This window comes from Myotis lucifugus, unplaced genomic scaffold (assembly GCF_000147115.1).
Source record: "Myotis lucifugus unplaced genomic scaffold, Myoluc2.0 scaffold_1, whole genome shotgun sequence".
NCBI lineage: Eukaryota > Metazoa > Chordata > Mammalia > Chiroptera > Vespertilionidae > Myotis > Myotis lucifugus.
The window spans coordinates 14,564,907-14,571,207 of record NW_005871049.1 but is presented as its reverse complement, the minus strand read 5'-3'; the positions used below and the strand labels follow the sequence as shown (position 1 = coordinate 14,571,207).

General features: G+C 34.5%; 1 pseudogene; it reads right to left on the bottom strand.

The window, feature by feature from the left end:
• Nucleotides 1-1,453: 1,453 nt before the first annotated feature.
• On the bottom strand, nt 1,454-2,118 carry LOC102428316 (annotated as a pseudogene).
• Between the last annotated feature and the right edge of the window lie 4,183 nt (nt 2,119-6,301).

Here is a 6,301-nt window from a genome sequence, read left to right as displayed (position 1 = left end):
TCTCTCTCCATGCAGCCTTTCTGCTTCTGGGCCTTGGTCCTGGGAACTGGGGCTACATTGGTCTCCAGGACTTTCGTTGATGTCTCCCAGGCTCTGTTTGAATTCCCCCTTTGCTCCTCCAGCTAGAAACTCTCCCAAACCATAAGAGGGGCTAATTGTAGGACTCACCTCATTTGTTTCCTAGCTCTCTGGGGTAACTATCCCTCAGTGACTGACATTCAGGGTTTTGAAACTCTTGTTTCATATATTTGCCCATTTTTTTGGCTGTTGTTTCAGGCAATGGGGTAAATTTGGCCTCGGTTACTCCATCTTGAATAGAAGTGAAGATTTGGTTTGTTTTGTTTTTTAATTTGTTTGTGTGTGTGTGTTTAGAAATCTATAATATATCATCTGTATATTGTATTGTGTGTTTACCACCCTAAGTCCAGTCTCCTTCCATCACAATTTATCAAATACTGAAATAAAACACAGACTGAAAGAAAGTAGGCAAACATAAATATACAGCCCAATAAATTACCTCAAAGAGAATGCCCATATAATCACTGCCCAGGTCAAGACCTTAAACATTTGTTTTTGGTATATAAGAAGACTACTTTCTGTCCTCAACCAACTACCCTCTCTCCTTTTTTTATTCTTTTTTTAAAATATGTTTTTATTGATTTTAGAGAGAGAATGGAGAGGGAGAGAGAGATAGAAGCAGCATCACTGAGAGAGAAACATTGATTGGGTGTCTCCTGCATGCCTCCTACTGGGGAACCAGTCCACAACCTGGGCATGTGTCCTGACTGGGAATCGAACCAGTGACCTCTTGGTACATGGGCCGATGCTCAACCACTGAGCCACATTGGCTGGGCTGCAGATATTTTATTGAAGAGGTTTTATTTGATGACTCAAGTAACATTTTCTGAGGTAAAGAACCTCACATCACCTCCAGAGACATTTTTCTCTTCCCCCAGTCCTGACCTGAGGTGAGGGAGTCTCTTTGTGATGAGATCAATTTATTTCTAGGTTCTAAAAAAGCCCATGTTTCTCAGTAGCTCAGATCAAACCAGATCCCCCAGATTTGGATAGAACTAACTCAAATACCTGAGTCAGTTCCAGAAGCATCTCTGGTTTTACTGTCAAGGGTCAGCAAATCTCTAGGCGTCAGCTCAAGATACACAGTATTTGGTCAGCCTTGTATTTGTTTGTATAAAATGTTTTCTAATTCTTGTATAATTTATCATGTATATATTCCTGAAATCCTACTCAGGAACAAACCACCGTAATATGGGTTTCTAAAGTTGACCCCAGCCAACCTGAATCCAAGTCTCTGGGCATAGGGTTCTGGACACCTCCTTTAAAAAAAAAAATGCTGTTACAAGTACCTCTACATGCTGAAGTATAAGAGCCTTTGCAGTAGAACAACTATAGGAGTAAATGGAAAAAATAAGTCCCAGCAAGCAGAGGCAGGCAAATTTGAATTTGAGGATTTAATACTAATGGGTGAATAATATTTAAAGAAAACAAAACAGATTATGAACACCTTTGCTTCAACAAGTCCATTTTCAGCTAGGCTGGCTGCATCAGTGTGCTGATACTTTCTTCTGCCTCTGAGAGCTTCTTCAGAACTTGGTTGACCTTGGCCTCATCAAATTCCAAACACAGAAATTCAGATTCCTGCCCACTTTTCCCTATTTCCAGCTCCATTATAGGAACAGGGGTGTGTATCTGAGCTGAGTGCCTCGACTGTGATTTGCCATCAACTCTGCAGCTTAGGCCCTGACGCCCACTGTCCCAGCGGCTTTGGTTCATCAGGCTCTCTCGGATCTTTGTCTTATGACGCTTCCAGAATTTAGAAATGATAGCAGCTTGATCAGATGTGATCCCTCCTTGCTTTTTGGTTTGAGCAGTCAAGAATGCTTCCAGCTGGTTGAAATCCATGTCTGCAGATGCAACAGACTTAAGAATCCCCCTCATCTTCGCCAGAAAAGGCCGGAACTCCTCGGGCAGCACCTCCAGGTAGAGCTGGCTCCGCAGCAGCTCCTCAGTAATGCCCTGGTGCCCGTGGAAATCTTTCTGGGCCAGGCCGTTCAGCAGCCCGCTCAGGGACTTGCAACTCTCCTGCTCGCCCGCCATTGTCCCCTCTCCTTAAAAAAATTTCTTCTTTTTAACACGATAGTTTAGATTTGCTTTTTAAAAAACCTTAAAACCATGTCATTTTCCTGGGTTTGACTATTGTAAATTATATTCATATTTTAAATATAATTATATATGTATCTATAAAACAATATTATATTTATATTATTACATGTTATAACATATATATTATCTGTTGACAGATATTTGTTAAAATCTTGCAATATGATTGTCAAATGATCTATTTCTGATTTTAGTTTTGTCCAGTTTTACTTTTTACATTTTAGGGTATATAAAAGTAAAATTGTTATGATGTTGCCACAGATTGAAACCTTTAACACTGTAAAAATCCTCTTCATCTATAGTAAAGTTTTTTACATTAAAACCTACATGTTTAATGATATAGTTAAATCAGCTTTGCTGTGTTTCTATAGTATAGCAGCTTTTCATGCTTTTCCTTTAGTTATGTTTAAATATTTGATTTCTATTCTTTTTTAATTGATTTCTTTGAGATTAAATGAATATTTTTATCATTCTACCTTTATACCTAATAAGCTTAGTAATTAAACATTTTTCCTTTTTTTAATCCCCTAGTATAGTGATTACAGTATGTACCCTTGAGTTATCAAATACTGATATAAATAAGATGTCTACTTCCTTTTACACTTGCTCAGTCCAATATGGTAGACACTGGTCCCATGTGGTTATGTAAATTTAAAGTTAAATTCACTAAAATTAAATAAAAGAAAAAATGTCTCATATATTTACTATTTGACCTTTTATAGAAATAATTTGCTGACAGCTGGCATAGGCACAAGTATAGATATATAGATAAGGAAACTAAATAGAGAATCCAGAAATAGTCCTACACAGAGATCATCCATTGTTTGCCAGCAAAGTTGCAAATGCAATTCAATGCATACAGTGAAGTTTTTCAGCAAATGGTGCAATACCAACTGGATATCCATATGCAAAAAATGAACCTGCATATGAAGCACGTCATGTTTAAACTTTAACTCAAACTGTGCCACAGACCTAAATGGTAAATGAAAAATTATAAAACTTCTAGAGTAAAATATAGGACTAAACCCTTTGTGACTTTGGTTTAAGATACACACATAAATATTACTTAGATTAAAATATCAAAAGAAAAATCCATAACAGAAAAAACTGGCAAATTGGACTTTAAAAAATACTGTTAAGAGAACGAGGAGGCAAAACATGGATGCAATGAAATATTTGCAAATCATATATGATAAAAGACCTTCCTCAAAAACATAAAAATGATAAAGAATAAATAATATCAACATCATTTTCATATATACTATAATGAAATTGAATATTTGTTAGGTTTAAATTTGTGTTTCTCTTTGGTTATGAGAATAAAAAACAGGACATTTCAAGATATAAATTGTCAAGCAAAATTGTTTTCTTAAGAAATGGGTCATCATAATTATCATTTTAAAATTTTAAAATCAGGCAATCAGCTAGTGCTAAATTACTATTTGTATGTGAACAAACCTGGACTCTCTAAGATTTCCCAGATCAACACCTTTCAAAAACCATGTAGTCTCCTCAGAGCTATAAATAATCTTGAAATGGCACCACTAGGTTATGAAAGGAATTGAGTGGTCGATCTTGTACCACAGAAACTTCACATTTCAGATTTTCTATTGTTTTACTTATAAGGGAGTTTCTTTTTCAATAGACCTAGCTTCCTTCTGTGGCCCATTAAACAATTTCTTTCTGAACCCAATTCTGAGTATAAGACACATACCAGCATGTTAGATTTCATGTTTTCAAGGACATGACTTTTTGTAAGTCTTGTTTATAGTGCACGCCAAGAGTTTTGTGAAATGTAGTGTTTCATTTCTGGGTCACTGGTCGAAATTGGGATCATTAGTGAAGTAACTGCTTAGGCTTCCCTGAGGGGGGAAAAAAACCCTTCAATCAAACACGTTTTTATTGATTGAAGGGAGGATTGACACAGGTCACCACCACTACGGACGCTCATTGGTAATACTGTCATTTATCTCCTTGGTGTCATTGCAGGCAACAAAATCTTCCTATCTCACTATATATTATACATCATCTACCCAGATTCTTTATATGGCAGAAATATTCCGTTTAAAAATATATGTTGTGGCTAATTTTCTTATGGCATTTACTTTTAAATGAGTCCCTACTAAAAACGAAATTGTGAACTTAATACACATAACAATACATTTGTGAGAAATGGTAGATGTAGCTATTAAGCATAGCAGTAGAAGGAGAAACAAAAAACATTGATAATGTCAAATCAACATTATTTGTTGGGTTCTTTATGTATAAAGAGTTTATATCCTGGAATCATGCAAATTAAAAAATGAAAGAGTAATCATTAACATATACATTGGAGAGAAATATTGACATGAAAAGGCAAATTCTTTCATTCATACATATGGGGATATTGAGGATGATTTATCTGAGTCTCAGAGTACTACTGGCTTAGAGGCTAACGTTACAAGACTTGCAATACACAGTCTTAAGATCTAGTCTATATTTTACCCTTATTTGACAAAGAAATATTGAATTTTCCTTTATGTTTACCTTATATTCTCATAAAAGATGAAAGAGACAGAGACTCAGAACTTCTGCTTAATGTTAGATTATTATTCCAATGAGCTGGTTATGGCAAATGTTTTATGTGAGAAAAACAAAGCAATTGTTGAAAATTAGTTCAGGATTAATGGGACCTAAAAGAGTTTATTATCTACAGATAAATAGGAAAGGAATAGTTCTCTGAGAACAGATTCCTCATGTGGTTATTGTATGAAAAACAAATATATGAATGAATGTCACATGTTTTACTATGTTAAACAAACAACAAAATTGTGCATAAAACTCTAAACTGTGAACTGACACAAATTAATACAGTATCATTTACCTGATTGAAAGTCTAAACTGTTAAAGTACATTTTCATTTAGGCCCTCTCAATTTGCAAAATATTTCTTAAAGAAAAGAAAATAGTTATCTAAGTGAGTTTTAAAGCATTTACCAGAATCTGCTAACTGCTGACTGCTTTGACTAGGACTAGGTTGATAAGTTTCTTTTTTTTTTTAAGCAAGCTAATTTATTTCAGCACAGCTTAACAAATGCTTTACATATTAATTTAAGAAAAGGCAAGGCAATCAATGTGGCAATTTTCCTTATTACATAAAGAGCAGCTAGAATGCATTTCCTACAGCATAAAATTTAAAAAATTTAAATGCAAGGAGATTAATGCCACTGCTAAAATTAGAAATAATTTTATTTTAGGCTGCATGTGTCACTGAATGTTTTGTTATGGGTTTAAGTTCATTGTTAATTGTTCAGTATACTTGGCTGTTAAAATAAACATTTATCAAGCAGAATAAATGCCACATGATTAAGGGTAAATTCTCGATTTATCTTTTTTATTTTCTTATGAAACTGCCTGTAGTTCTGTAGTGAAAATGTACTATCTACAGCCTCCTGCTGGTCCCCATTTTCTTCTCCTTGAGTTTCTGTTCTCTTTGATAAAGCTATATATAAAAAACTCGAGTGATGTTCTTCTTTAAAAAAAGAATCAGGAAATAAAAAATTATCTGTAATTATAAGGAATAATCAATGGAAAGAAATTTCAGAAACATTACCCAGCAAGTCTGTTTTTTTTAAAAAAAAAAAAATCCTTAACTTATTTATTGATATTAGAAAGAGAGGAAGAGAGAGATAGGGATAAAGAGAAACATCAATTTGTTGCTCCACTTTTTAAAAACAGTCATTACTTGATTCTTGTATGTGCCCTGATGGGGATCAAACACACAACCTTGGTGTATTGGGATGCTCTACCCAACTGAGCTACACGGCTAGGGCATACCTAGCAAAACTTGATTTGCTTTCTGAAACTGATTGAAATATATTCTGCTAACTTCAATTAAAACACAAAAATTACTCAGATATTGTTGCATGTTAATAGTGTTAGTCTGAAATACTTAGAAAATAAAGTTACCCAAGTGAAGTATAGAGACGGTCCAATAAAGTGTTACAGAACAACAATTTCCTGAACTAATTTATGAAATAATGCCACATGCAAGCAATGATAAACAGTGATATGTATGGCAGGGAAAAAGAAAAGAAATAATATAACCCTAACTATCCTTTATTGTTTCATTTCAAAGAAGT